At 45.6% G+C, this 8,355-nt stretch overlaps 1 pseudogene; it reads right to left on the reverse strand.

Annotated features, from left to right (window-relative positions):
- Positions 1-4,689: 4,689 nt before the first annotated feature.
- On the reverse strand, positions 4,690-6,904 carry LOC122203981 (annotated as a pseudogene).
- Between the last annotated feature and the right edge of the window lie 1,451 nt (positions 6,905-8,355).

Consider the following 8,355-nt stretch of genomic DNA (forward strand, 5'->3'; position numbering starts at 1 on the left):
CTCTTGGGAAATGTAGTCTCGGCCCCCGGACTTCTTGGGGCGGTCGGGCGCCGGAGCCCCGCTCGCTGCTCTCCAGACGCCGCCGTCCGCCCGGCGCGCGCTCTCCGCTGCATTCCCGCGGCGGCCGGGCGGGTCCGACTCCGAGAGGCAGGTACCGCGAGGACAGGGCAGCGCGTGGGAGCGCGCGGAGCGGAGGAGGCGCGGCCTGTGAGAGGCGACGTGGGGAGGGGCCGCTCCCGCGCCGAGCGCTCTTCCAGGCCGGGTGAGCGGCCGAGGCCTCGCCCGGCCGGAAGGCGGGGAAACGAGGGTGGGAGGGCGCGGAGCCGCGCGCGGTCCCAGGACGGCGGTGGAGCGGGGGGGCCGCCGGTTCGGGAGTGGGCGTTGGGATGTACCGGTGACCTGATCCGCGAGCTTTTCCTGGGTCTGCCCTAATCCTTCGTCTGCTCGTGGGTCGCGGCCCAGGAATGATGTCTCCGTTCTCCCCGGCAGACCTTAAATTCAAAGGGACTCGAGGGGCGCCCCGGTGGCTCCGTGGGTTGGGCGTGCGACCCTTGATTTCTGCTCAGGTCTCGAGCTCACCCATGGGATTCTCTCTCCCTCCCTCTCTATCCCTTCTCCATTTGGGCTGCGCGCTCTCCCTCAAAGTAAATAACCTTTTTTAAAAAAGGATTTGAAATTGTATGAAACTTTATTTGGTCCATGAGTCAAAGAAATAACTTTAAAAACTGGTAACAAGTAGGGGAGAGGGGGAAATGGGTGATGGGCCCTGGGTGTCGCATGTAAGCCATGAACCACGGGAATCTAGCCCAAAAACCAAGAGCACACTTTACACACTGTATTTTGGCCAAATTGATAATAAATTATATTAAAAAAATAAAATTCTAAATAAATAAATAATTGGACAAAGGAAAAAAGTAGAAAATAATAAAAAACTGAAAACGGAGGGACGCCTGCGAGGCTCAGTTGGTTGAGCATCTGACTTCGGCTCAGGTCACATCTCAGTTTGTGGGTTCGAACCCCATTGTGCTGACAGCTCAGAGCCTGGAACCTGCTTTGGATTCCGTGTCTCCCTCCCTCTCTGCCCCTACCCCGCTCACCTCTCTCTTTCTCAAAAATGAAGAAACATTTAAAAAAATAATAAAAACATCCTGATAACAGAAAAGTTTGAACACTGCCTACATATTTGATAATAAGCAATTACTGCTAATTTTGTGGGTGTGACAGTATCCTGGTCATCTTATTCAGAGATAAATTCCGGGGGTCCCTGGCTGGCTCAGTCCAGTATGCAACTTTTGATGTCGTGGTGGTGAATTCAAACCCCAGGAGGGGCATAGAGCTTTCTTTTTTTTTTAAGTTTATTTATCTATTTTGAGAGAGACAGAGACAGCGTGAGTAGGGGAGGGGCAGAGAGAGAGAGAGACAGAGAGAGACAGAGAATCCCAAATAGGCTCTGCGCTGTTAGTGCAGAGCCAGATGTGGGGCTCAAACTCACGAAAGCTCAAACTCATGAGATGATGACCTGAGCCAAAACCCAGAGTTGGACACTTAACCGACTGAGCTACCCAGGCACCCCTGGGCATAGAGCTTTCTTAAAACACACACACACACACACACACACACACACACACACACACACACACTCACACACACTCCTATACAGATATACAGCGATAAATTCTGAAATACTTAAAAATAATATAGCATCCTCAGATCTGCTTCAAGATACAGTGGGTACAAGAGTGTTCAGTAGCTGTTATAGTAACAACAGTAGTTTTTCTGCTTGTCAGTAATTCTTGCAAATGTGCAGTGATTAAATGTAATGTTCTTTTATCACGTTAGTAAACAGCTGTATTCAATTTGTTAATATTTTACTTGCATTTTAACCTTCTTGTTCTGTCTGTGGTGTTTACATGTGGGGGTCTCACCCTACCAGATGGGTCCCCAAATGTGGGGCCACCATGAAGCGGAAGCTGGTGGCAGGGGGTGAAAAGAATTCACCCGAAACAGGATGAGGGAGATCGACTTCCTGAGTGCACCTCAAGGGAGCAGCGCTCCCTGTCAAGGGCAGGACAGCAGAGGGGAGGCCATCTGCACAGGGCCGTGGGCGGGGGCTGTTTTGAAGGGGGAAGATGAGGCGGCAGGTATGGCCATGCATGGAAGTTTCCCTTTTTGGTAACTGCCTGGTTGTAAGTAGCCCCTTGGTCAGTTAGGGCCTGAAATGTCTGTCTGCATTCAGCCACGTGGTCCCTGTGGCCCTTTCTACGTTCCATCTCTCAAGACTGTTTGCCTCAGGGGCACCTGGGTGGCTCAGTCGGTTAAGCGGCCGACTTCAGCTCAGGTCATGATCTCACGGTCCGTGAGTTCGAGCCCCGCATGGGGCTCTGTGCTGACAGCTCAGAGCCTGGAGCCTGTTTCGGATTCTGTGTCTCCCTCTCTCTGACCCTCCCCCATTCATGCTCTGTCTCTCTCTGTCTCAAAAATAAATAAATGTTAAAAAAAAATTAAAAAAAAAAAAAGACTGTTTGCCTCAATGTGGCCTCTACACTCTCCTTGTGCGACTGTCTCCTGTACTGTACCAGAAAGATTTCACAAGTCTCATGAATAATTTGGGAAGTCTAGATTTTTTTCTTTCTATTTTGTGAAATAGTTTTTCCATTGTAAGTTTTGGGCTCAAAATCCTTAGGGGTAGATATTTGACAATCTGATTCTTTTTTTTTTTTTTTTTTTTTTTTGAGAGAGAGAGAGCACATATGCAGGAGGGGCAGAGAGAGACAGAGACAATCCCAAACAGGCTCCATCTTGTCAACACAGAGCCCAACAAGGGGCTCAGTCTCAGGAACTGTGAGATCATGACCTGAGCCGAAATCGAGAGTCTGACACTTAACTGACTGAGCCACCCAGGCACTCCCAATTTGTTTTTAAATGGTAGTTGATGCATTTAAGTTTTCTAGTTCTTCGTCAATTTGGACACTTAGGTTTTCTAGAAAATTGTTCATCTCATCTGAATTTTCAAGTTTGTTGGCCTAAAGTTGTTTATACTAATCTTTTACAGTGATTTTTTTGGAGATTTTAAAAATCACTGCTTTTTAGTGATACTTAAAAATCATTGCTATAATTGTAGCCATTTCTTCCTTTTTGAGTTTAATATTTTTCTGGGCCATCCTTTTTTTATGGATTAGTCCTGCATTATATATATATCTATGTTAATCTTTTCAAAGAAGTGGATTTTGATAGTTTTTGTGTTTGGTTTTATGTCTTTGTATTTTGGTTTTCTGTACAGTAACTTACTCTGTATTTTTAAATTTACTTTGTTGCTGTTTTTCTACTTCTTGATTTGGTTGACTAATTCATGTATTTTCTCTGAAATTTATTTACTTTTTAAGAAATATATATGTACATTTTTTTAAAAATCTATTATGTTGGGGTGCCTGAGTGGCTCAGTCGGTTGAGCATCCCACTCTTGATTTCTGCTCAGGTCATGATCCTAGGGTCATGGGATGGAGCCCTGCATAGGGTTCTCCACTGAGCGTGGAGCCTGCTTAACATTCTCTCCCTCTCCCTCTCCCCCTTTCCCTGATCATGTGTGCATGTGCTCTCTCTCTCTCTCTCAAAAGCAATGAACAAAAACAGAGGTCCCTGTTTCTTCTCAATGGCAACCACTTTCAAATTTTTAAGCTGTTTGCACTTATTTAAACTGTCTTCAGTATTTTCTTTTATTTTTTTTTTATTTTAACGTTTATTTATTTTTGAGACAGAGACACAGCATAAGCAGGGGCGGGGCAGAGAGAGAGGGAGACACAGAGTCTGAAACAGGCTCCAGGCTCCGAGCCGTCAGCACAGAGCCCGACGCGGGGCTCGAACTCACGGACCGCGAGATAATGACCCGAGCCGGAGTCGGACGCTTAACCGACCGAGCCACGCAGGCGCCCCTAAACTGTCTTCAGTGTTTTTTAAGTTCATCAATTTGAGACATTTTTCGATTTCTTACTGCGTTAAGTGAGAATCTTATTACGTCCATCCTTCCTACATTCTTAAACCATAATGCAGTTGTATTGCAAGTGTTGCCGTGTAGTTCTCCCACAAATTTTGGTTCTATCCATGTGCAGCACTTTCGCTGTAATAACTGTATAAATACAGTTATTTATTTGGTTTAGTGCTGAACCATAATGAGTTTCTTTCTTGTGCAAATTCTGCTCTTCCTATTTTTAGTAATTGCCTTTCTATTCATTTTCTTCGTTTTCACTAAGTCCATGTAAAATGCCTCTCAGTTCTGTTTTCCTCAAGGTCAATCCCGTCATACAGCCTTGCCATTTTTCTGAGGAGCCTTCGAGCCTCCTGAAGTCTGACGGATCCGTTACTCTCCAGGCATATATAACCCTCCTGGCATTGTGAGACGTCCCTTCACCCTTACGTATTCCCTCGGCTCATCTCTGTTTTGGATGTATTTCCTGGAAGCTTTTTTTCCTTTTTGGTAGATTATAATCTTATTACCTTCTGGAAAAAGAGCCCATATGAGCTAAGGTGTTCATAACTACAAAATACTTTATCTCGTCCTCATATTTGTTTGGTATTTTGGCCTTCTATATGAGTCCTGGAAAGGCAATTATTTTCCTTAAGAATTTTTCTTTTCATTTAAAACAGGGAATACTTTTTTCAAACCCATCAGAGAAATGGACAGCTTGGGTCTCATTGTGTTTTAAAGCAGAGGTCAGTAATTGTATATGAAATTAACTGATCAGAGCACAACTTTTCAATGTTTAGAACAGAATAAGCTTCCCTGTAAAAGCAGCACGTTTGTGGCTTTTTTAACTTTAGTGTTCTTCTTCACCCTCTGCTTCGACAGAATCCACACCAACCTCCTCATAATCCCTCTCAAGGACAGCCATGTCCTCGTGGGCCTCAGAGCACTCTCCTCCCTCCATGCCCTCACCCACATGCCAGTGAACACAGGCACGCTTGGCATACGTCAGGCCAAACATGTGGTCCAGGTGAGCCCAGGCCTCAGCAATGGCTGTGGTGTTGCTCACCGTGCCCACAGCTCGCTGTACTTTGGCCAGGTCTCCACCAGATACCACAGGGGGAGGCTGGTAATTAATGCCAACTTTGAAGCCAGCAGGGCGCCAGTCCACAAATGGCACGGTATGCTTGGTCTCGCTGGTGGCAGTGGCGGCATTGACCTCTTTGGGAACCACGTTGCCACAGTACAACAGGCAGCAAGCCGTGTATTTACCATGGCAAGGGTCACATTTCACTGTCTGCTTGGCTGGCTCAAAACTGTTCATGGTAGGGGCGTCTGGGTGGCTCAGGTAAGTGTCCAACTTCGGCTCAGGTCATGATCTGGCGGTTTGTGAGTTCGAGCCCTGCATCGGGCTCTGTGCTGACGGCTCAGAGCCTGGAGCCTGCTTCAGATTCTGTGTCTCCCTCTCTCTCTGGCCTTCCCCTCTTGAGCTCTGTCTCTCTCTCTCTCTCTCTCAAAAATAAACATTAAAAAAAAATTTTTTTTAAAGCTGTTCGTGGTAGGCTTTCTCAGCAGAGATGAAAGGAGCGTATGTGGCCAGAGGGAAGTGGACGCAGGGGTAAAGCACCCAGGTTGGTCTGGAATCTGTCAGATCAACATTCAGGGCTCCATCGAATCTGAAGGAAGCAGGGATGGAAGACACAGTTTGACCCGTCAACCGATTTAGGTCAGCGTGGGTTGGATGCTCGATATCGAGGTTGCCGCAACAGATGTCCTAGATGGCCTCATCGTCGGCCGTGAAGACACAATCAGAGTGCTCCAAGATGGTGTGGGTATTGAGGATGGAGTTGGGCTCAACTACAGCTGCGGAGACCTGGGGGCTGGGTAAATGGAGAATTCCCGCTTGGACTTCTTGTCAGGCTCGACAGGGTTGCGTCAGCAGGAGGTGAACCTGGAACCAGTTCCCCCTCCGTGGCTGTGGAAAACCAAGAGGCCCCAAAGACTCGTGCACAAGTCAGCCAGTTTCTGCATTCGGTCCAAGACAAGGTCAGTGATCTCCTTGCTGATGGTGTAGTGCCCTCAGGCGTAGTTATCGGGATCACTTCCCCTGTCTGCGGTGGGCTGCTCGGGGTGGAGGAGCCGGCGGTGGGTGCCAGTGCTTCCAGGTCTACAAACACTGCCCTGGGCATATGCTTGTCAGCACCCATCTCGGTGAAGAAGGTGTTGAAGGGCACATCCCCTCCCCCATTGTTCTGACCAATGGGCGGGATGCCCTGTTCCAGGCAGTACAACTGGATGCCGGCCTGGCCAGCATGGATGGAGATGCGTTCACGTGGCTGCTGAGCGGGTGGTGGGGAGGACAGGGAGGGGCTGTTGCTTCTTACAGCATGTCTCTTAGGTGGTCGATGTAGGAACCTGCCTTCCCTCGGGATTTTGAAAGCAGGCAAAGCTAGATAGAAAGGGAACAATAAAGAGGTGCCAGGGTGACTCAGTCGGTTGGATGTCCAACTCCTGGTTTGGGTTCACATCATGATCTCACGGTTCGTGGGGTCAGGCCTCGCATTGGGCTCTGAGCTAACCATAGGGAGCCGGGTTGGGATCCTCTCTCTCCCTCTCTCTCTCTGCTCCTTCCCCACTTGCACGGGGCGTTTGTGTTCTCTCATTCTCAGGATGGATGAATAAACTTAAAAAAAAAAAAAAGAACAGGGGTGCCTGGGTTGCTCAGTCGGTTGAGCATCTGACTTCGGCTCAGGTCATGATCTCACAGTCCGTGAGTTCGAGCCCCACGTCGGGCTCTGTGCTGACAGCTCAGAGCCTGGAGCCTGTTTCAGATCCTGTGTCTTCCTCTCTCTCTGACCCTCCCCCTTTCATGCTCTGTCTCCCTCTGTCTCAAAAATAAATAAACGTTAAAAACAAAAATGAACAGTGTTACCATTGAAAAGTCATGCCTGTTACTGATTTGTATGTAACCTGTTTATCATCTCTTGGAACTTTTAGATCATCTTATTTTTGGTATTCAAAGCTTTCATGATGATATGTTTAGTTCCAGTCTTTAAGAAATTGCCCGTTTCAATGGGTCAGTGCTTAGATATTTCACTGTTTTTAGGAATTTCTCCTGTATTTGTTTCTCTCTTCCTCCTGTTTTTTTTCTTTCTGGAATTCTGAATAATCTGGTGTTGAACCTTTGAAATTGATCATATCATTTTCTTACATTTTCTTTCTCACTGCTTATCTCTTTTGGGAGGTCTGCTTGCTGGAAGAGTTCCTCAGCTTTATCTTTAAACCTTTTTACCTGTTTTTGGTTTCTGTTATGATTTTAAATTTCTTAAGATCTCTTAATTTGTGATTTTATATGTAAATAATAACCCATACATCCTATTAATGTTTTATGAGTAAAATCTCTCTCTGATGATTTTTAGATTTATATTATGAAAATTTCAGAACATAAAAAAAGTGGAATGATGGGGCACCTGGGTGGCTCAGACTGTTGAGAATCTGACTCTTGATTTCATCTTAGGTCACGATCTCAAGATTCATGAGATTGAACCCCACATTGGGTCTATGCTGACAGTGTGGAGCCTACTTCTGATTCTGTCTCTACCTCAGCCTGTCTCTCTCTCAAAATAAATGAATATTAAAAAAAAAAAAAAGATAATGAACACCCTGGTATCCATCACTATTTTGAAGCAGACCTTTTACACGATATATTGTAAATATTTCAGAATCTATCTCTAATAAGAACTCCTTTAAAAATTAAAACAATTGGGGCACCTGGGTGGCTCAGTAGGTTAAGCATCCAACTTTGGCTTAGGTCATCATCTTGCAGTTCATGGGTTCAAGCCCTGCATTGGGCTCTGTGCTGACAGCTCAGAGCCTGGAGCCTGCTTTGGATTCTGTGTCTCCTCTCTCTCCCCCTCTCTCTGGAAATATGTGAAGTAGAATTTACGCTTTTCTCAAAAAGATAGTCATTTGTCTTGACAGCATTTTGATAACTAGTGCATCCTTTTCCCCCATGATTTACACTGCTGCCTTTATCATGTACAAAACGGCCAGCTACACATCAACCTGTTTCTAAAGTTACTGTTTTACTTTTTATTATTGCCTCATTATCATTATGTTTAAGTTACTAGAGATTTATAACACATTTTGAAATATAGTAGGGGCAAAGCACTATTTTAATAATTGCCTTGTTATTCATGTAGCTTTGTTTTCCTATAAAACCTTAAAAAATCAGATGCTCATTTCAAGAAGTCCCTGTTGAATATATAGATTAATGAAAATACAATTCAATTCTGGTCAGAGAAAAATTGAAACCAATATAATATTGGATCCATGATCATGATGAATGTCTCCATTTATTCAAATATTTTTTTCCTGTTTGTCCCTAAAGTCATTTA

Source organism: Panthera leo, chromosome D3 (genome assembly GCF_018350215.1).
Source record: "Panthera leo isolate Ple1 chromosome D3, P.leo_Ple1_pat1.1, whole genome shotgun sequence".
Classification (NCBI taxonomy): Eukaryota; Metazoa; Chordata; class Mammalia; order Carnivora; family Felidae; genus Panthera; species Panthera leo.